The following is a 25437-nucleotide window of genomic DNA, read 5'->3' on the forward strand; positions in this document are numbered from 1 at the left end:
CACCAAGATATAATGGCAATGGAGAAAAAGTACCAGGGACGGTGGGATCCTTCAAAGATGGGGAATTATTGTTTGGGTCTTGTTAGAGAATGCAATACTTCTTACAAAAGAAGAAAGTAGTGTACATTTGTGTAACTCAATGGAAGTTCCATACATTCTCGTAGTTTTAATGGGTTTCTCATGACATTTTTGTATATTTATATTATTGTTTATTGTAAATTGTGATACACGTAAATGATATTGTATTCCAGTTTATGTCTGTGCTTGTGGTAATGAAGCAAATCGTTTTTTCCACTAAATCAAGAGATTAGAAAGCATAGACATTTAAATATGTTTATTTCTCTAGAAATAATAATGAGATTGTTCTGAAACTTGGAGAGTTTATTGAGTATCAATCATAGTTTATTTCATTTAATTTTTGTGTTATTATTCGTAAGGAGTTCGCGGCCGATAGTTACACACTAACAATCTAAAGAGCAACTTCAATGCAAAGGTGAGTATTCTCGACCTAAGAAAAAAGAAATAAGAATAACATCGAAGCCAAAATAACATGTCAACCATATATCTCCTTAGCAAATGTTCTGGATTTAAAGAAAATGTTTTATTTATTCAATTACAACAGAGAATTTAGCTGCTAGTGTCTAAACTAAACTAAATCAAACTTCTCCCGGCAAGTCTTTGGGGAGTCAGGGCCTATGAGCCAGTTTGTAGCACTCATGCATTTGGGGTGATGTGTGGTCAGCACATCAGCTCCTATCGTCGTTGATACTGGCTTTCGAGATCGGAGTTTACAAATTATTTCTTTCAAACAGCTCCTCAATTGTTTTCACAGCACTGGGTAGACGTCGCAATTGTAAGTACGAACTTCACAAGCAGCAATATTGCAATGTGGCTAGGTCATTGGCTATCTTTTATTTTCCTTTTAAAAGGAAAACAAGAGCTAGGTATTCATGAGTAAATAACTATATGTTGAACATTTTATGAGCATAAGGGGCGTTATGGACTTCTCCCTTTTTTAATTTAACGTTCCAGGAATATGCATCAGTACAAAGAGAGACGATGGTAATGAATGAAATGGTGGGATGAAAAAGTAAGAGAAAAGAAAGAAATCTGAGAAAAAACTATGCGCACGGTATTTCTCTACCACAAACCCTATTTCACGCGAGCTGGGATCGAAGCAGAAACCTCACGCGCCATAGGCGAACTCTCTACAACTGAACCTCCGCAGCTCCTGCGTGAAGATTTTATTATAAGATATAGCTACTATTATATGATATTTTAATTATATTCTTAAAAATCTAAGTCTTACTTGTAAAACGTTGAACACAACCAAACCATATTTCGATCCGCCGTGGCTCAGTGGTAAAGCGTTCTCCTCTGGTGTGTGGGGTCCCTGGTTCGATCCCAGCTCGCGCCATATGGACTTTGTGGTGGATAAACACCGTGTGCGTGGGTTTTGTCGGGGTCCACCCGTTTCCTCAAACTTTATTCATTCCACTATTGAATTAATTTCTCATCTTCGCTCTCTCCTTTAGCCTAGCCGGCATAACTGTGCGATGTGGAACTGAAAGATCTCCTTTTATTTGCATTTAAAATCATATTTTGGAACCTACACATCAAAATTATGAAATGTCTTTTAGGAAATCTACAATTAATCCTACAGTTTTATACATGATAGAAATTGACACTTCTTCAAGTCATACAAACTCGAGTCAAATTCGAAATCTGTTTTAATTACTCAAATTCTTTGATAATTTCAAAGTCAAGTTTAAAATAATAATAATTTTATATATATATATATATATATATATATATATATATATATATATATATATATATATATATATATATATATACAAAGGATTACAATAGTAATACTTAAACAGAACAAATTGAAACCAGCAAATGCTAAACTAGAAATCTGTTTCATCTCTCCAAACATTTTCTTTCTTTGACGAGCAGTTCTAGCTGTGAGATGAGTCTCCCCCAGACTAATGAATCATTAGACATCTAGTCCAAGAGGATACCCTCGCACAACCAGAAAATTCTAAAATAAAAGTATGTATGTGAAATACATTTGTTCAGTTGTCCAAACAGAGAGAAATCCGATTGCACTGCGTTAGGACTGATTAGAATACAGAAATTTTGTGTTCGCTGGATTCCTCAGGAAAATATAGAGATGTACAGTAGTGCCACAACCCTCGTCCAATCTTCTTACATATCACTATACACAATTTATATTTCATTATAGAAAATTCTGAAATCAGAAGAAGCATCAAAACTTTGCGAGCAACGTTAAAAAATAGAAAAGAAGGCTCAATTTCAACATAACAAGCAAATACATTGTAATTACAAGATTTTTAATAGGGGATACCGTTTGTTAATATAAACATAATGACAGAAATATTGCATATACTCGCATGCTAAATAATTAAATTTCATCCGGAAATTCTTAAATAATTATGTATTTATTACGTGTGACATACTTCCTAACATGGTTCCATGATTTAATTATATCTTGATGTAAGCACCGATACATCCCTATGTCAATTCAGATTCATAGTAATATTGATATACAGTATTTTCCAAGAACTTTTAAGCAACTTATATCCTTTATTATGCTAATTAGTGGCATCTTTATAAATATAAATCAAATATACTGTACGTCTAATTGATAATATACACTTTTAAGTGTCCTTTAATATAAACATTTGTCAACCTGTTCAGTTTTTCACTGCTTTAAATGCTGAAAAGTTCAGCATGTGACCCGACCCTAAATTCACAGAATGGGATTGTCAGGCAACCCGTTGAACATAACTTCACTGTAGGTTGCATAGAAAGTTGTAACTTATCTTTTGCAAAAAAACAATTGTGTACCATTTCAAATTATAAAAAACCTCTCCCAATTTACAATTTGTGTTGATTCAAGACAACGGTCACGATAATTAAAGCTGTGAACCTTTAATCCTCTTTATTTAGTGTCGATAAAAATCTACGATCAATATCGAGTTTATCAATCGTCTTTCTTCCAAACTTCCTGACTGCGGATCCTCTTTTCCATACATTCGTCACTCACTAGCTTTACATCCAGAAAAGAGTGACGAGTATATAGTAAAAAGAAAACGTTAGAAAGACAAAAGTCATGGTGATTGAAACGAAACAGTCGGAGCCAAATATAGAAATAGGAGGGGAGAAATAGAACAGGTGACTAGTTTTCGATACCCCAGTAGTATTGAGAAAGTTACTCATAAAATGCTTCGTGTGGAGTATTGTACTGTATGGGTCAGAAATGTGGACATTACGCAAAAATGATGAAAAAGAATGGAAACTTTCGAAATGTGGGTGTGGGGAAGAAGGAAGAGAATTAGATGGGTTGAACGGAAAACGAATGAGTGTGTTAGAAATGGTGGGGAAGAAAATAGCAATTTTAGACATCATTATGAAGAGGAAGAGAAACTACTTGGGACATCAAAAACAAGGAACTGTAACACAAGGGACGTGCTAGAGGGTATGGTGGTCGGAAAGAGACGGAGGAGAAAGGAGACTACAATTGATGGACGATATCCAAACAGGAAATTCGTAGAGGTTAGCGCAGCGTTTCCCAACCTTTTTCAACTTGCGGCACACTACGAGTGTAACTTGAATTCTCGCGGCACACTCATAGATATTATTATTTGTAAATATAAAATACCGTGTTTTTTTGTGATTAATGATCTTTCTCACAGAGAAGAAAGCTCGATCACCGGTTTTTCCCCGTGGTTAATCATTATGCTTACTTTTCATTCTAATTTTAAAAATAGAAAACTGTTCAATGAAATATTGGACTCAGGTTTGCAAAACTACGCTTTCTTTTTCGAAAACTGTATCCAACCTTTCACTAAGAAAATAGATCACTAAATAACGAACGGACAAACAAATCTCTTTTACTTTTAAAACACAAATGTAGGTAATTTGTATGCATGTTTTCTTTGTCGAAAGTATTGAATGATATTTTAAAATTTCAGGTTACCAAATAGTCTGCAATAATAAAGGAGCAACCATGGTCATAACAATGATAACAAATACTTTTTTCAACATTAAAATTGTACACAAGAGTAACACGGTATGAGACTTAAAATTGTAGATTCATAGGAATGTGAAATACAAATATACATTTTCCCTTATGTTTTGCAATTTGATTGCTATAGAGTTAATAATTTTGTTTTGATTTCCCCGCGGCACACCAACGACCCATTCACGGCACACCAGTGTGCCGCGGTACACCGGTTGGGAAACGCTGGGTTAGCGGAAGACCATTGAGCATGGAAGCTTCTCAGTTGCGGCAAGTGACCTACCAATAGTGACAGAATATTTATGATGATCACGAAGACTAGGTCTACATTCAATAAATGTACTAATAAAGACTTTAACATCAATGTAATAAGAAATTATTAATTACTTTTTTAGAATATGATTCATATTCACCAGCACTGTCAATGCAAGCAGTAAAAATTAAACAAACCTTTTTTTTCCACATTTGATATCAAAATTGTTATCAGGTTTCATAACGCAATTAATAACTATCCAAGGCACCACAAGAGCATAGCTCCACCTGCAGCCCAGCTTCCCGTTGCCCTAACACAATAAACAACCTTTTGAAATGTCATTGTCCTCTTTTCAAATTTCATTTCATTTCATTTCATTTATTTGCCTGTTTCATTAGCTTACAAAGCATGAGAAATTCTCATGTAAGCATTACAGTTGTCAGAAAGAAAGAAAAAAAATACAATATTGTCAAGTACCAGAAGTATACATCATGCAATCTTTCTAAAAATACAAAACCACATAATTAGGTAACTGTTTCTACCACACCAGGCATGTACTCACGGGTAAGTATCTGTTTCCAACTCTTCAGTTAATGAGTCATTTAAATATTCTTTAATTGTGTAATAGCACTTTTCAGTGAGTAGATTATATAAAGTCTTACCAAGAATGGAAACATTGGTCATATTTTTCAAGTACAGAGGAAGTTTATTATACAATCTGACACAATTCATGTACACGGTTTTGCTTATATTAGCATATTTTTGATGCATCACAAATATGTCACTACCTTGTCTTGTATTATGGCTATGAACATTTTTATTAAAGATAAAAAGATGCTTGTTCTTCACAGTAAAAAGAATAGATATATAGATGTATAAGCTGGGGAGTGTTAAAATTTTTGCTTCTATGAAAACCTTTTTACATGACGATTTTGTGGGTAACCCAAAAATTATTCTAATCGCTTTCTTTTGCAATCGGAAAGTGCTTAAACTATTTTCAGCAGATCTCCAGTGTCTTATGCCGAAGTTAATTAATGAATTAAACTTGGCGTAGTAAAAGCTAAGAAGTGCTTCTCTCGATACAGTACCTTGAAGTTTGTATAAGGCAAAACACACGCTACTTAGTTTCTTGTTTAAAGTGGAGATATGAGCAGACCATGAAAGATCATCACTTATGATTACACCTAAAAGCTTTGTTATGCAAGAATATTGGAGTAAGTTAGAAGATATTACTTAGTTCTTATTTATATGTTAACGCTGAATATACTAAAGATGCTGCAATACCTTTAATACTAGTCTACAATATAAATAGGCCTTAAAATCTGTCTAATAGCAAAGAAGCCGGTCGTAGTAAGACGAAATATTTTACTTTGGTTGATTAGGATCGAAAGTTCATTTCGTACAGAAGTAACAAATAAATAAGATACATGTTTTACAAGGAAATCTGAACTTCCATTTTAGATATTTGTAGATAAACGATATTGTGCTGGTAGATTAAGCATGTTGAAATACTCAAATGGGATTTATATGTGATTCTGTTCTCTTATGTCACAGTGACATTTCTTCCAATTATGGAAAAGCGATTCGCGATCAGAGTATACTGCATACGTACTGATTTTAATCATCACAATACAAGCGAAAGTACACCCTGATTGACAACAACAAATACTCCTCTTGAAACACTATTTAGTGTTGTGTTTAGCAGTGTAAACATTTACACACACACACACACAGATATATATATATATATATATATATATATATATATATATATATATATATATATATATATATATATATATAATTTTAATTTAAATTTTCTTAATGTATTAAAACGCTTGGTATAAATCAAATCAGTGAAATACAGCGATCGAAGTATATTTACCATCACTTGAAGAGCTAAAGTTATATATATATCTTCAGACGTCAGAGATAAAGAACCACAGAGAAGCACCACTAATTACCAAAACATTCTATATAACTGTTTGATGGATTCGTAGAGTAATACTTACCTTTATTTGGAACTTTCAAATTTCATCCTTTTTTCCACTGAAAAGTATTGATAATTCAACAAGGAAATAATTATACTATGATAATTTAATTTAAATTCATCGTAATTTGGCACATGACAAACAGCAGTGTGGTAATTGAAGCGGAAGAAGGAGGGAAATTCTCATTAAGAAAATAGAACAGGTGACTATATTTTTAGAGTTCCAAGAGTTCTAAGAGTTCCAAGAGTTCTAAGAGTTCCAAGTTAATCTGTGACGTTGTCACATAGTGAAATTTTGATTCCCTATAGCGACTAAAAAATGCCCTGCAAGATATGCCATTATATAGGATTTTCACTTTATTTTGACCTGAATAATGTACAGGGTGTTAATAAACTAGCCAGACAAATTGTAAGACGTGATTGATCACATTAAAATTTTATATATATATATATATATATCATAAGAACCTGTGGGCGAAAAGAACATACTTTAGGAACTAGGGTCGTCCAAAACCGTTGAAAATTAAATCACAACATACGTTATTTCGAAAATGGGGAACTGTGGAGTCGATGTCCAAATCATCGTAACGGAAATCACACATACGACATCAAAAATACATATTCCAGCAATGTGCAATGAGTGGACAAGGGATTCCTCACAGAGCGTAAAGGATTCCCAAATGTAGGAAACATTAAGGCTTGACAGCAATGAACACAGAAAATGTCGGTGGGTGGTCAGAAGTGTTACGAACAACCAACTCCACGGTTTCTCGTGTTCTAAGTAACATGTACTGTTATATGGCATTTTTTTCATTCTTTTGGAAGACCCGAACTCTGAAACTAGTGTATTCGTTTTTCAACCGCACTAATTGTTTGGATTTCACACTGGTAAGATTCTCTATGTTAAGCGGAAAGGCAATATTGCCAGTTCAGCAAGGTACTCCCTTGTGCTCTTAAAATATGAAAAATAAACTATTGTTGGGAAATGAATCCATTCCATCACACAACAACATGCATTTTTTTTTTATTTTTCCGTCCCCTTAGGTTCCGTTCGAACAGCAGGCTAAACTGAAAACGTTGATTACACGTTTATTATCTGACTTTCTTTCAGTTGAATATTCCACTATGGTATGCTGACGCTAAGAGATACAGTGTTGGCAAAGAAATAAATGGTGGAATTAAGAAAGTGGGCGGAAACGGAAGAAAAGCGTGAAATTCACGAACAAGGTATTTCTTCAACGCAATGCCCATTTGGGGTAAGTTGGGATCGAACCAGGTACTTCACGCACCACACCTCTCAGGCATCACCACCACTTATTTGCGTACTGGCAATTTTGAAAAAAGCACTTAACTGCAGTAAGTTTGAAACAAATAGTAATTAGATTATTGTGTATTATACAATTTAGCAACTAACATTAAAAAAATATTTTCGCACCAAATACTTCAAGAAGTCATTTATACTGTATATGTAATATTAATATTAGTACATATTAATATTACAGTTCTTATTTCTTGCAAAACCCCATAAAGTATGGATGGAATTGCAGTTTTATTTATATTCAACTAAATAAGCAACCGGACTAACTCTGAGGCAATACCGGTTGCCTATAATCTAAGCATAACGTAGCAAGAAAAGCTCAACGTATTTTCTCATTCTTATATTTATAAAAACACTCAGCTCTTAAAAGATAAACTCCTTGAATATACTTCTGAAACTACACATACAGATATTTTAACAATGATCCTTCAGCGAGGGTATTTATTTACAAGCTTCTAATAGGTTACGTTATGTTGCCAATATATAAAATTAACACAATCTAATATGCCCAAAAGAAGAATATACAGTGAGCAAAATAAGTATTCGTCCGGCCAAAACTGAAATGTTTGTACGCATATAATTTGCATTTAACTCAATAGTAAAAGTAAGAACGAAACACAGATATTTCATTACACTACATTTATATGTACCAAACATAGAAATGAAGTTATTTTATATTCAAAGCATACGAAAACGTACAAATAAAATGAACTAAACATATTTCACGCCAAAAAAAGTATTCGTCTACTAAGAAGTACTATTCATCTTTAATAGCTTGGGTCGTTGTGCCCCAACTTTTAATACTTTGTGGGTTCTCCTTTTCGCCTTATGACCTCCTGCAACCTCATTGGCATTGATCTAACTAGATTTTCTGTTGTTACGCTGGTAATTTTCGTCCATTTCGACAACAATGCGTCTTAAAGATCAGTCTCATTTGAAATATGGTGTTTTCGTATGTTTGTTTCCAAAGAGTGCCATAGTTGCTCAATTAGATTTATGTCCGGTGATCGTGGAAGGGTTTCCATCCACTTCGAAGTATTGTATAAAAGCCACAGCTTCGTATTCAGCGCAGTGTGTTTTGCGTCGTTATCTTGGATGAATATGTAATCCCCTGCTAGGCCCATCTGCTCAACGCTCATGAGAAGATGTGTCTTCAGGATGTTGATATATGCTGTGTGATCCATTATTCCCACAATGAAACAATTTCCCAACCCCGTACGCACTCATGCACCCCCACACAAGTACTAAGCAGCCCCTATATTTCACTGTAGCTGTAAGATTATTTTCCTCAAGTTCACAATTCTTTTCCCTTTATACCAGAACTCGTCCATCTTATTGAAACAAATGAAATGTGCCTTTATCAGTGAAAAAAAAAACTTTTCCAGAAGTCGAATATGTCGTTTCTGTGTGATGTTGCATACTATTGGCCCTTTTTTTCTGTTGGTTTTTCTGATATATGGATTTCAGTGGGCTATTCGGGCTCCATATCAAGCTTCATGGTGGACGTTTCTCACGGTTTGGACTGACACTTTCTTTGGAGACTCCTGTTCGAGCTCCGCAGCTATGAGTGGTGCACTCACTTCGAATACTTCTTAACTTTACGTACGATGAGACGTCTATCTTGCTGCGTTAGTTGTGATGGACGCCCAGATCTCGATAGATTCTTGTATGCTTTTGTCTTTTTAAACTTATATATGAAGCCTTTAATGATGGTAATAGGCTGACCAATCATAGGGGTCTATCACTGATCTAACTAGAGGATTTACTCTTACCAAACAATCATATCATCATTCGTCTTTCCTCTTCACTTGTTTCTTTTGATCTCCGGCCCATTTTGTCTTTCCCTGGTTGCTTTCTATTCGTTGTTGACTCCAATAGCAGCACACATACACTTTTTGACTACAGTTCACCAATTGACACAAGCGTCTGCAGCTATAGTACCCAAAGACACACGTTACGAAGAGTGTTTTGCTTCAGGTATAGATACAAAACGAATACTTTTTTGGCAATAAATGCGACGTCTCTCTTCTTTATTGTAACCTGTAGAAAACGAAAGACAAAGTTTCATTTGTTTCTTCCTTTATTTTATGCTGGAAAATATAGATGAACCTATGAGCGTATTATTGTGCGATAGAGTCTTCTTTCCTTTAATATAAGAGACGATTTATATTGTGTGCGCTTTGAGACGAATACTTATTTTGCTCACTGTAAGTTAAATAGAATATTTCTTAAATTATATCAATTATTATATAATTATCATACAGAAATAAATTAATTTACTACGTCTAAACCACTTCAAATTCGGATGAATGCGACAAAACTACAAATTCAAAGTTCAATGTATTTAGATTGAACAGTGAGAATTGTTTCCAGGAAAATGCAGTGACAAACACATTCACACTATACTTGTAAAAGTTAAGTGAACCGTAAAATATACCTTGCTGTACGTTTACCTTGTACAACACTCAGCTAGTTTCACACGAAGCTACCCAGGACACACCACGGGGAGGTGGCTTTACGTTGTGTCCCACCCCTTCTCTCCATACGAATCCACGAAGCTCAATTATTTAAAATGTGTTATTGCTTATTTTTATTACCATGAATTCAACACTAAAGCATATACAAACATGTGATTCTATTGTACATTTGCTATTCACAGAGACATCACAAAAGTTAAACAGAATTGTTTTTAATAATATGTGCATATATACAGTAGATTGTTATCCATTACCAGTTGATTTCGCTCAGGTAAGATATTTCCGGTTTAACTGCATATTTTTAACCGATACCCATAACGAAATGCCCATGCGTCTTATCTCAGCAAAAATAAGAAGAGTGTAGACGTGAAACTCACGCATCCAAAGTGTTATTTCCTTTGAAATGTGCTCGTCTGATACAAAGAGATCTTTTTCGTATATTCCCAGTGATTGAATTCCGGGACATATTCTCTCGTAACTGGTTGCGTAGTGCACATACAGAAGGCAACACGCATTTAAATGTTTAAGAAATTACACAACCTAAACATGATAGATTACCCTAAACTAAAATTTCAAACCAATTCCTCTCCATATGAGAGGTATTTTCTTGAAATAGAAATGAAAATCAAAAGTGTTACAATTTCGATTCAAAACAAAGAAATGAGCTAGTTCGTAACAGCGCTTAATATGTGTCTTTGTGGATCTGGCAACACAGCACCACAATCTGACCAAACGGAGACTTACTGTCAGATGCTACTGTAAAGGGTTGTTTGGAAAAGTTCCTGGCTACATCTATTAGTAGGAAGAAGTGGGAAATAAAAGCAAGCTTTGGTTAAATTACAAATCAGAAAATAAAACTAGGCTTAGAACAGAATTGAACCGTCAACTTTAAAGCTAATAGACTAATGCAGTAATCATCTACGGCACGGAGACTGATTCGCTACTAACTGTTATATGTGCTGGATTACGTGTGATAAAAAATCGAGTATTTTTTTTTGTTATTCGTTTTCTTCTTCAAGAAAATAAATTGCACAATGATATAACCTGTTTCGAGAATGTTAGTTTCGAACAAGCTGTAAATGTTCAATTGTAAACTGAATATAAAATTATGAAAATAAAAATAAGTGCCAAAATGAAAATATTGCGTAAACAGCCCAGATGTTACTTCAGAACTGATGGAACATATAGGCACACATTGTTCTGGGGATTATTTGAACTACTTCCACAGTGAATACTACACTGAGAAAAATGATTGGGTTGAAACGTGACTGGCAAACTTACTCGAACAGCTTATCCTCTCATTGACGGTGATCATCCACTCACCTCAGATAGTGCCAAAACTGATGCCTTTGCGAACTATCTCCAAACCATCTTTACTCCATTTCCTCTTGAAAGATCTGAACGACACCATCCTCATATATGTTTAATGTTGATTCTCCTAACCTTCAACCCAGTACAGAGCATACCTTTCCTGCTCATCACGAACTTACAACACCCATCAAAGTTCCAGAAATTCGTGAAGTCACAGCTCGCAAACGTAACACTGCCCCAGGCATGGACCTTATCACCTACCGTCACATTAAGGAGCGATCTTTCTGTTTACTGCTCCTGTTAGCCCATATTTTCACTTTCATTTTACCGGTCTCATTCTCGCCGATTGGAAAACGTCTAAGACTTTAATGTTTCTAAAACTTAACAAGCCAACTACCTCTGTATCATCTTACCGTCCAATCCAATTAACCAATGTTTTTTGCAAAATTCTCTAACGCATTCTTGTAAACAGACTTCACCCACATTTCTCTCGGCATCGTATCATTTCACTCCATCAAACAGGTTTCCGTCCTCGCATTGGTGTTCACGACCATCTCTTACGCCTATCCAATCTCATTATGAATCACTTCAACCGCTCACAGCCTTTATGCTTACTTCTATTCGACCTTGGGAAAGCTTTCGATAAGGTATGGCATCTTGTACTTTTCTTTAAGCTTCTGTCCTGTAAACTACCACTGTGCTACACCCGATTCATTTTCAATTTTCTATCATGTTGCATTACATATATATATATCTGTAAACAACTCCTTATCACATTCTGTCTTTATTCATTCCGGCGTTCCGCAGAGCTCAGCATTATCTCCACTTCTTCATCTGCTCTTCGTTGCCGATCTTCCTCCAAATGTATATCTCTTCCAGTATGCAGACGACACAGCCTTTCTTGCTCTCGGCAAAACGATTCATCAATTGAACAAGCACTCCAATCTGCCATCGATATCTTTGTTAGTTGGTGCTCGGAATGGCGATTACGCTTAAATTCTGAGAAGACTAAGCAATAGTTTTTCTTGACACTAAGAGACGGTCCCGCGTCCATAGAAACCCAACACGCCTGAACCTTTCTGTTCTTAATACTCCCATCAAACCTACCAAACACGTTAACTACCTAGGTGTTACATTTGATACTCACGTCACATGGCGACCTCACTTATCACTAAACCCTACAATAGACTGAATCTTCTTGGTCGACTCACTGGCACAACCTGGGGCCTACAAGCAGATACCATTCTCACAGCATATAAGGTGTTCCTACGACCCCGTCCTCACCTATGGGTTCACAGATTGGGTCGCTGCACATTCAACCTTTTACAACAAGCTTAAGATCCTAGCACGACACGCCTTGCGTATTGCATATCGTATGAAGCTACCCAGCCCTACACAAGATCTGTATGACCGCATTTCCTTTCCTCACATCCTTTACCACATCGGAAAACTTCGACGTTCCTACATCACCAATAGACTGGCTCAGAAGCATCCCCTTTTCCTTGATATTCTACACAGTGATATCGACTACACTCCACAACATCCTGTCCACCACCCGCCACTTTCCCTCCTCTTTACTTTATACCTTTATTCACTCTCACCAAATCATCCTGATGAAGACATCGCAAGAGCCTTTGCCATTCATCCAGATTCGCACTACATCTTCCCATCATACGCACATTAATCCATCTCTTCTAACAGGGCTCATTATGTCTCTCATCATGATCCTGAGCAGCCCCAAGATCGGAAGATAACATGCATTCGTATAACTAACCCTTCCCCTTACTGTGTTGTGGCGTTCAGTGCACCTCACCCTCATCTCCATCTCATCACCCATCCTAATGATTATGGTTAAAGGCTATAATGTCTGCTATGGTACTTGAATGCTATATAATTTATGATCAAAAAAGTTTGTAGAAATTATTAAATCACTTAGACCACTCCTGCTGCCTCCTTTCCATATTACTATTCCTTCTCTACCCGAGAAAGGGACGTAACCCTTGTAAGGGGTCAACATGCCTTCAGCGTGCTAACGTTGTAAAAAAATAAAAATAAACAATTAAAAAACCTTGGTGTTAAGGGTGTGCAGTGCTACAGATTTGGTAGGCGATTCTAGTCCATGTCGTAGCCGGTCCATCCGTTCGTGCCGCAAAGGCAGAACCACGGAAGGACTCTGGTGCTACACATAGACGCCAGCGGTGAACCTCTCAGACATCTCTAGCTTCTTTTGTCTCTACTGGCTCTGTTCGCTCTCGATCACCTCCGGAGAGAGAAAGCTCTCATCACTTCGTCTCCATCGAAAAAGCAATATCTGCAGTCCGATTCACACACAGACAAAATGGTCATTGCCGATACTCCAGAAGAGAACTCCAAATGAACTCCAGAACAAACGATTCATTCTATGCTCCTGACCAATTTTGACAGCAAGTTTTCAAATTCCAAATTTGTTGCACTTCAAGTTCGAAAGTACCACCACTTACCACGCGCAGCCATCTCGGAGATCGTCCACACCCACAATAGTATCATACTGAAGACTACAGACCCATCACTATTCCAAACCATCAGAAACAAAGAACCTATTGACATTTTCGGTAAAAACGCGCAACTAACATCACTTCAAGACACCCTCCGTAAGCAAAGGCCTCCTCCTAGACGCACACCCTTACTTTCCGTAGTTATTAGAGGCATAGATCTCTCATACACCGATGAAGAAGTGCTGGAATAACTGAAAAGCGAAGGACACACCATTACAAAGGCCATTACGATCAAGAATGATGGAGGCCCTACTTACATGGTTCTGGTGTTGACATCACACCAAGCAACTTTCGATGATTTACTAGCGAACGGGGCAGTAATCTATCAACATAAACATAGAGTGGAACCATCACGTTCATCACCACCGTTGCCCGTGTGCTGCGAAAAATGTCAGGAATATAACACACATTCATCTCCCAAATGTCGGAACGCTAACAAATATGGTTATTGCTTCGGCGTACATTCTACCCGTTCCTGTACAAATTTTGTCTCCTCCGAATTGTCCCACTTGTCAGGAGCAACATCCTGCATATAGCTATAAATGCAAGGGTAAACCCGATCCACAACGAGACCATCCTGAACTAGTACTTCCTCTTCGTACACCAGAACAACTTGTCACGCATCACCATTCTATAGGTGGTCCAATAACTCTTGATCAGCTACTGACTTTCTTCACTTTGGCAATGCAGAACATTCAACCTTTCCAACGAACTCACATTCTTCAGCAAATCATTCAAGCAGCAAAGTCCACATTCCATGTCAACTTTACTACCAGCTATTCTGGAAACACCGTCCATTTTCACACTTCACTTCCAGAAACTATTTCTCATGGCTCTAGTGTTCCTGTTTCTCAATATCCGTTCATTTCGTCAGAACAAAGTTCTATTTGAAAGGTTGCTAGTTGAAGAGCACGTTACACCTTTTCTTTTGAATGAAACATTCTTAACGCTATCTACGATATCTCGTACACCTGGGTATACCTTACTGCGTGACGATTGCAAAATACTTGCTCAGTGCGCCCATGGTGGTACGGTTGTTGGCTTTCTCTATAAAATTCCGCATCAACGACATGTTTGCACTGCTCTCCACCTTCCAGAATACGTCCTATCTTCTCTCTATTTTCGAAACATTACCATGACTGTCGCAACCATTTACATTCGCCCTGGTCATCCATTACTAACTGCATTTGTTCAATTTATATCCAACTCATTCAATCACTATATCATTATCGCAGATTTTAATATGCATAGGCGGCTCGATCAAGAAAAAACTAACTTCAAAAATTGTCTTACTACTCACGCGACTGATATCATACAGGATCTACCAAAACCTACTAGGCCCATTTCAAATACAACACCGGACATAGTCATTTTATCTACAACTCTAGTCTCGCATAGTTTAGTCGAAGTTTTAGATCCACTTGTTAGTGATCACGTACCAGAAACTTACCATTAACACTCATAGCTCTAACACAACCCAAGCTCAACCAATTCTCTCCACCAGCCTTCGTTTTGATAAAGCAAACTGAAATAACTACAGATCACATCTTTCTATCATCACAGACCACCTCGCAGGACCTACAACGGAAGACGAGCTTTACACAGCAATAGATACTAAAATTGTCGCAATCCAACAAGCTAGTACACGATTAATACCTACAGGTACGTCCCGACCACATCAGCCCACTTTGCCGCCAACCTACCTCACCTTGATAACACGTGATCAACAGCTATATCGTGAATATACTCACACTCATAATCCAGATGACCTTTGCCATCATAAAGAGTTACAACGCACAGTTATATTCGTGCTTATAAACTTAGATGTTGGATTAAAACATGTAATAAACTCTCAGATACTAATCATCCTTCAAAGTACTCGAAACGATTCAATGCTCCATGCGGCAAATATACAAGAACTCCGTATTCTATTTTAATCGATAACTCACAAGCACAAAGCGACGTAGAAAAAGCAAATGCTTTTGCAAACAATCTGCAAGACATCTTCACATCTCTACCTTCAAATGATTCTTCACATCCCGCCGAAAAAAGTTAATGTGAATTCTTATGTTTTACAACCTAACACATGCCATTCCTTTTTACCTGACACACCGTTAACTTCATCAATTACAATTACAATCCGTAAACTCAGAGCTGTTATCAACCGAAAACGTATTTCCGCACCAGGTTTTGATAAGGTCACTTACCGTCATATCAAAGAAAGCCCATTATCACTGTTAACTCTTTTAACAACCACTTATACCTTCATTCTCCGCACTGCATATTTCCCAATACCATGGAAAACTTCGAAAACGCTAACGCTTTCCTAAGCCAAACAAACCAGTCATATCGTCCAATTCAGCTTACCTCCACATTTAGTAAAATCCTCGATCATATGCTGGTCCAACGACTCCATACATACCTTGTTCATCATCACGTTCTTCCTATATATCAAGCCGAATTCAGACCTGCTTTCTTTATCAACGACCAACTTCTTCGACTTACGAATCTGATCACCACATATTATAATAGCGTCAAACCCTCTTGTCTTTTACTATTCGATTTAGAAAAAGCATTTGACACGGTCTGGCATCTAGCTCTTATTCACAAACTTATTCACCTTCATATTCCAATCCCTTATATCAGATTTATTTTCAACTTTCTGACTGGCCGTCTTGCATACGTTTCTATAAACGATCACCTATCCCATCCAATATTTATACTTTCTTGTGTACCTCAAGGTTCTGAATTATCTCCTCTTTTATATCTCCTCTTTGTTTCGGATATGCCTCACCTTCCAGACAAACTGCACATGTTTCAGTACGCTGATGACACTGCCTTCCTTGCCCTTCGCAATACAGTCCAGGAAATCAATACGCTTTTACAAACAGCCGTAGATAACTTCTATCAGTGGTGCAAAAAATGGCATTTATTAATTAACGCTTCTAAAAGTCAGGCCATCTTCTTCCTACTACCGAAAAAGTCAACCAAAGTACGCCGTAATCCCAACCGCTTAACGATTCAGGTTGACGACATTCCAATACAAGACATTCCAGTAATGGGGCGTTTACACTTGGTCGATTTAGTCGCACGACTAAATCGACTCGCTGCATTTGCCACTAAATCGAAGCAACTAGGCCGAATCAAATCGATGGATGTGTTCAATTATTTCAACCGCAGAGAATAGAACGTCTTTCAATTCAGTTGCCAGTCGATTAGTCGCCTTCGATCAACAAACGATTAAGTTGAAGTCCCGTTTACACGGTCGATTAAGTTAAAAGTGACGTCAATTCAACTGAATCGAAAGCAAATCGACTAAGTGAAAACGCCCCATAAGACAGCAACATACCTAGGTGTAACATTCGATCGCCATTTTACGTGGAAGAAACACCTTACTACAATTACTAGTAAAACCTACAATCACCTAAATCTTCTGAAGCGTTTAACTAGCAAAACGTGGGGCTTAAAACCTGCCACTGTACTCAATGCTTACAAAGCCTTCTTACGTCCGACCCTTACACATCGCCATACAGCTTGGGTGTCTGCTCCAGACAGTTTTTACCAGAAACTACTCATACTTGAAAGACATGCCTCCCGAATTGCTTACAGGATGAAATTACCCAGTTCTGCACAATACCTTTACAGTCTCATTACATTTCCTCCCTTACAGTACAAAATTGAGAAACTCAGGGTAAATTATATCACTAGAAGTTACCAAGATCATCATCCTCTTTTGTTGGATACGATGCATTATTTAGCAGTTTACCCCTCACCTTCTCGCTTTATGCACACACCCCTGTTACTATTATTCACATTGTACTGCTACACACTTCCACCGAATCCTCCTGGTATTCATGTACTTGATGATTTTCAACTCACCTTCATCACCGTCTCATTTTCCCATCTTATAGTGCACAGTGACATTCCCTTGTAACTAACATGAGCTTCCCTCTGTCTCCATTATAGCCTAGAGTAGCCACTAGGCAAGAAGATGGTTTCATCTGTGTTCTTACATAACCTGCGTGTTGTGGCGCTATTTGCACCTCATCTCATTCCTCATCTCCATAATCACAAGACTTATTGATATATACAAGCCTTTATCTGATATATAAACATAGGGATGCGCACGAGTCGAGACATGTCTCGAATCTCGACTCGACTCGACTCGAGATTCGAGTCGAGACACACTTTGTAAAATTCGAGACGAGTCGAGACAAACGTGTTTCTCGACTCGAATTTTCGAGTCGAGTCGAGACAGCTCATAAAAATCTCGACTCGACTCGAATGTCTCGAAAATTTTTCTATAACTTTTAATATTATTATGAAGAAATTATTCACTTAGGAACAGCCTTGAAACCAATTCCAGCATTTATTACTTTAGAAAGGTACAGAACGCATAAATTTAATAGTTAATCTTTCGAGATCAAGATTTAATTTTCAGCTCAATTCAGTTAATTAAAACTAATAATTAATGTCGTGATATTTGATTGTACTTCAAATATAATAATAATAATAATAATAATAATAATAATAATAATAATAATAATAATAATAATAATAATAATAATAATAATAATAATAATAATAGTAATATTTGATTATCTAGTTTGTATAAAACTATTATCCGTAGCCTATATCTAGTTTGTATAACAACATTGCAATAAAGTGAACATCATAAATTCTCTGAATGAGCAATTGGCAGTCTATAGTAATTTAGCATAGTTATAACTATTGTGTTTTTATTTCCATGAACGCAATAGGGCTACATAACTTCTGGACAGGGCCGGATTTAGGGGGTGCAAAGGTGCACATTACCCCTCCCCCCTTTGTGGTAAATATACCTATCTAAAATGTAAAGCTAGCAGTGAAAATACCGCGACCCTGGTGTGTAGTGAATGGGCCACTGGTGTGCCGCGAGGATATCAAAACAAAATTATTAATTCTATAGCAATCAACTTGCAAAACGTAGGGGAAAATGTATATTTGTATTGCACATTACTATGAACCTCTACTATGAATCTACAATTTTAAGTTTCATGCCGTGTTACTTTTCTGTACATTTCTAATGTAGAAAAAAGTATTTGTTATTGTTATGACCATTATTTGCTTCTTTATCATTACAGACTATTTCGTAACTTGAAAATTTAAAATATCATTCAATCCTTTCGATAAATTATTTACATTTGTGTTTTAAAAGTAAAATAGATTTTTTGTTCGTTCGTTATTTAATGATCTTCATTCTTAGTAAAAGGTTGGATACAGTTTTCGAAAAAGTAAGCATATTTTTAATAACCTGAGTCCAACATTTCATTACAGTTGTTTTCTCCTTTTAAATTAGAATGAAAAATAAGCATAGTGATTTACCACGAGGAAAACCCAGTGATCGAGCTTTATTCCCTGTGCGAAGGAGATCAGTAATCAAAGAAAAAAATACCAGTGTGTTTTATATTTATAAATAATAATATCTATAAGTGTGTCGCGAGAATCCATGTTACACCCGTAGTGTGCTGCAAGTTGAAAAAGGTTGGGAAACGCTGGTTTAGAGGAAAGAATAATTTGTACACTCCCTCCTCCCTGCTCTTTCTCTGCTTATTTTCTTTATTGTATTGTCTCCGAAACACCATTCCAGACAAATGCTTTTCGGTAGAAAAGTTAGAAACAAACAATCCCACTCTTGGACAAAGTGAGCAACATGCGGTACTCAGGTCAATGAACCTGCTTTGGAAATTTTCGTGCAATTTAGGTTACTGAGAGGGTGTAGTTTCTTCAACTATGCCGCCTTCTACTATGGCTCGTGCCATAAATAAGTCATCGTCTGATCATATGGGAAACACCGCTAGTTGTCCTTGCCTGACATCTGTTTCATATTCATATTAGCCAGTGACGGCGATAAAGGGCGCGCAGACCCCGCGGTGCGTGGAGCATACTTAAGGGGGCCTCTACAAGGTACGATCAGCAAGGCACCTTTTACTTGTCATTTAAAATTTTAATGCATTTTGAAAGCGTTTCTACACAGCTTATAATTAATTCTGTAAACTTTCATTGTTGCTAGATGTAAATCATTTCATCCGCACCACTTTCTCTCTCGCAAAAATTAGTAAAATATTATCTCTCTATGACTTACAGTTGTCGAGATATGGCTCCTTAAATATCTAGAAATTTGAACTTTTTGGCCAATATCTGTGGAACGGTGGCCAGTTGGCCAGTAGACAGTTAATCAGTAGACACTGGTTATTGTTTGGTATTAAAATGTTCACCACCCTCTTAGGTATTGATCAACACCAATATGATATCTCTACAACTTACGGCTCCCAAGCTATGGCTCGTTAAATATCTAGAAATTGGATATTTTTTGGCCAACATCATGGGAACGGTAAGTCATAGAGAGACGATATTGGTGTTAATCAATACCTAAGAGGAAGGTAAACAATTTGGTACTGATATTAATTAGTGGCCACTGGCCATTGGCCAAACCAGTGGCCAGTTGGACTGTGGCCACCGGTCACTATTTGGTACCAAAAAGTTCACCATCTTCTTAGGTATTGATCAACATCAATGTCATCTCTCTACAACTTATGGTCCCTGAGCTATGGCTCCTTAAATAGCTAGAAATTGGCCATTTTTGGCCAATATCACGGGAACGGTAAGTCATAGAGAGATGATATTGGTGTTAATCAATACCTAAGAGGATGGTATGCATTTTAGTACCGATATTAATTGGTGGCCACTATACAACTGGCCATTGGCCAAACCAGTGGCCAATTGGCCAGTGTTAATCGGTTACTATTTGGTAACAAAATGTTCACCATCCTCTTAGGTAATGAACAACATCAATGTGATCTCTCAATGACTTATGGTTCCCGAGATATGGCTCCTTAAATCTCTGGAAGGCGGCCATTTTTTGTCGAATATCTTGGGAACGGTAAGCGTGACGCGAAAAATTTAATCACTTTTTCTGATAGTTTATGAAGCTCTATCAAATACGCGGTTCAAAATTGAAAAATCGCAAATAACAGACAGACGGACAGACACACAGACATAGAGAATTCAGTAACGAACTTTTTAAGTTCGTTTATGATGAAGTAATAATTAAAATCAAATAATGAGGAATGACTGTAACATGAATGTCAGGTTGCTCTTTCTGATTTTCCAAAGATTTTATTTTCCAGTGTAACATTTGCATATTATTATGTTTGTCTATAATGCCATATTTTCGATATCGTGTATCTTAGACTAGAATTACCATGTATTACAATAAATTATCGTATTTACGAGAAATATCTTCGAAGAAAACAATTCGAGATATAACAACTTGTTATTTGAAGAAGACAGTTGCTTACTGACAAGGGATGGCTCCACTGAGATCCGAACGAGACAATTGTGTTCGCATTGGATATGTTATAACTAGACGAATCCCGAAGTTATACGTGTCACCGTGCGGGATATCGTGAGTTACAACATATTCAACGAACTTAAAAAGTTCGTTACTGAATTCTCTATGTCTGTGTGTCTATCTGTTCGTCTGTCTGTTATTTGCGATTTTTTTAAATTTTGTACACTGCATTCGATAGAGCATCAAAAACTATCAGACCAAATGATTAAATTTTTCGCGTCACTCTAACCGTTCGCAAGATATTGGCCAAAAAATGACCGATTTACAGAAATTTAATGAGCCATATCTCGGGAACCGTAAGTCATAGAGAGATCATATTGGTGTTGATCAATATCTAAAAGGATGGTAAACATTTTGGTACAAAATAGTAACCGGTGGCCACTGTCCAACTGGCCAGTGGTTTGGCCAATGGCCAGTTGGCCAGTGGCCACCAATTAATATCGGGACAAAAATGTTTAGCATTCTATTAGGGATAGATTACCACCAATATCATATCTCTATGGCTTACCATTCCCGTGATATTGGCCAAAAACATGGCCAATTTCTAGATATTTAAAAAGCCATAGCTAGGGAATTACCTGCTAGAATAGTTTGAACAGAGTCATTTGTTCGGAAACAGTTGGGTAAATGGAAAACTCGGTGAACATGTATCCTATCATTTTCAAGGCCACACTTTTTTGGGGTAAGAAAGTTTACCCCAGGGTTTCCCGCAGGGTCCCAGACGGGATCCAATCAAAAGTTTCAAATGGAAAGGGGAGTTAAGTAGCACATCGTTTGAAATCTGTTGTAAAATGAAGGAAAATGGACCAAGTCTCGACTCTCTACGACAACTCTGTGCAAAATGGCGGCGGGTCAAAATGAAAACAAAAACTTAATTGAAAAGTCCACGGCCACCCGTATAAATCAAAAATGGTGAGACAAATGTAAAAAGAGGAAAGGACGTGTGGCATTACGAGATCGAGCTAAAGAGAATTTCACAGTAAATATCAAGCTCAAGTTCGAATTTGTGAGAATCTTGACTAGTGTGATCTTCATTGAGATTAGCGAACGCGAGCTCCAATGAGGATAGAGAGCATGAGCCCGAGTGAGTCGCGCTTGCAAAATTACCAATTTTACTTCTTTCTTTCTTTCTTTTCTTTTTTTTTCCTACTCCAATGCGTAACGTTTATGAACAGCAGAAGTGCTTGCTAGAAAGACCTTAATTAGCATCCTAGCATGTGCTTGAATTATCCATAGGAACTGCTTAGATATCTAATGCAACTAGTTGAGCACGCAGAATGTTTGTTGGGGTGTATTTCTAATACGCAATGAATTCTTCGTAAACAAATACAACTCTATAGTATCTGAAGCGGCTTGAGTTGGATGGAATGAAAACGTGAACATGTATTCTAACTGCGCAATGTATTGTTAATTATCATGAACTGGAACAATTAGAAAAAAATGGAAGCGTGACTGATGAGCACCAAACATCAAAATTTCACAAGGCATGGTCAAAGCTCACACCTCAAAGAGCAGTAAAAAAAAGATTGCCCCATCAACTAACCGTTGTCTTGTCCAAGTCAGTTGCTTCTTTTCATTGTGAAATTTCCTGCAAGTTAATCAGAATGTTGAAAATTTCCTACATTTTAAATTTATTTAGTATGCAACTCTATCCATCACGACTCTGGAACTCACTAAAGAAATAATAAAACCTTCTGACCAGAGTATATACACTTGTTTATTAAAAACTAAATTCCAGTGTAACAGTTTCAACAACGTAACGTTGTCTTCATCAGACACTAACTCAGACTCGGAGTTAGTGTCTGATGAAGACAACGTTACGTTGTTGAAACTGTTACACTGGAATTTAGTTTTTAATAAACAAGTGTATATACTCTGGTCAGAAGGTTTTATTATTTCTTTATTTAGTATGTATTGATCAGTCAAAACATTATGACTACCAACCTACTATCGATATAATTTCCGTCCAGGCGATATGTGTGTCACCTACCGACGAATGTCTGCTAGTCAGTCACACATACGGTGCATGTAGTATCAGTGAGAGTGCTGGCCATGTGTAGAATGGGGAAGGCGCGCGATCTGAGTTTAACCGAGGGCAGGTTGTAATGGCCCACAGACTCGGCAGGAGAATTTCAGAAACTGCAGGACTTGTCGGGTGTTCGAGGAGTGCTGTGGAGAGTGTCTTCAACAAGTCGCGAAACCAAGGGAAAACGACGTCCAAACGTCGAGGGGTTGGGCGCCCTCACCTCATTACAGATGTCGGACGTCATAGGCTGGGCAGACTGGTAAAACAAGACAGGCAGCAAACTGTGGCAGAACTAACATAATACTTTATTGCTGGGCAAAGTACAAGTGCATCTGAACACACAGTGCACCGAACACCCCTAACGATGGGCCTCCGAAGCCCATGTCCCATCTATGTGCGAATGTTAACACCACGACATCGGCAACTACTACTGAAATGAATACATTACCATCGTTATTAAACCTTGGCACAGTGGCAGAGCGTTGAATTGTCTGATGAATCCCGATACCTTCTTCATCATGACGATGGGAGGGTGCGAATCCGTCGTGTTCCAAGGGAACAGTTCTTTGACACCTGTACTGCGGGAGAGAGACAAGCTGGTGGCGGCTTAATTATGCTCCTGAAAACATTCACGTGAGCATCCATGTGTCTAGTGCAGCTCGAGCAAGGCACCATGACGGCCAAGGCGTATCACACACTGCTTGCAGACTACGTACTCCCCTTCATGACGACCATGTTTCCCAACGGTAGTGGCATTTTTCGAAAAGATAATGAACCATATCACAAGGCCAGGATTGTGATGGAGTGGTTCGAGGAACACAGGGGCAAGTTCCAAGTGATGTGCTGGCCGCCCAACTCGCCTGATCTGAACCTAATCGAACACAAATGGGATGTGATTGAACATGACTTCAGAGCGCATCGCCCCCCTCCCCGGAATTTACGGGAATTAGGTTACCTGTATGCAAGGGCGCCGATCCTGGAGGGCCGAGGGGGCCCGGGCACCCCCAAAGCTCATGTGGGCCCCCACATTGTATTTATGAATATAAAATGTTTGGCATAATTTGAATACAATTTGTCTTAAAATCCTCATATATATGCCTTCTGCATCTGAATGCCCCCCCCCCCAAATTTACAGAAACATCGGCGCCCTTGCCTATGTGTACCAATCAACTCTCTCCAGTGACCTTTCAAGGATCATTGCGTCCATGCCAAGACGCGTCGCCATTGTTATCCGTGCCAAAGTTGGACACACTGACAATAAGGTAGGTAGTCATAATATTCTGGCTGATGTGTGCGTATATTTTAACTCGTATATTTTGTCTCGACTCGAATTTCGAGACGTCTCGACTCGAATTCTATTCGAGTCGAGACACGAGTCGAGACAGAAACATATTTTCGAGTCGAGGCAACATTTTCTCGAGACGAGTCAAGACAGGCTTCAATCTCGACTCGACTCGACTCGTGCGCATCCCTATATAACCATATGCCGCTAGCATTATTTTCACATCATTATGACTTTTCTTTCATCGAACACCCTTGCTTGATAATACGAATAATACTTTGTTCCTTTCTCAATATGTATATTTTGTGATTTTCTGATTATATGTATCTATTCAGCATATATTGTATTTATTTTGTTCGTTTGTATCTTTTTCTTTTTCCTGTTCCATCCAACATGTTAAGGTCGCAAAGGGCCTTAAATCCTCTGTTTATTTTGTTGATATGTTTAAATAAAGATTTTCTACTTTACCATCTCTTATACCAACCTCGATACAATAATTGTTTCGCTTTCTCTTACCTAAAATAGGGCGTATCCCTCTAACAGGGTGCTAGCCTTCGGCTAGCTATTAAATAAAAAATCCTTGGTGTTGAATAAAAATCCATTATTTCATCATGTTTTAACTCCACTGTGGTCAATTTTACCTCATTGTTAGGTTATTTGCACTCCATCCCTTCTCCAAGCGAACCCGTAATGTGGCCATTTCTTACCCCACGCATGTTTACTTTTAACTACACGTTTGGCCAAACGCATAACCGGGTTAGTGGAATGTACACTTTGTTGGGTCATATTGTACACTAAGTTG

The sequence above is a fragment of the Thermobia domestica genome, chromosome 6, assembly GCF_964235325.1.
Source record: "Thermobia domestica chromosome 6, izTheDome1.hap1.1, whole genome shotgun sequence".
NCBI classification, from domain to species: Eukaryota; Metazoa; Arthropoda; class Insecta; order Zygentoma; family Lepismatidae; genus Thermobia; species Thermobia domestica.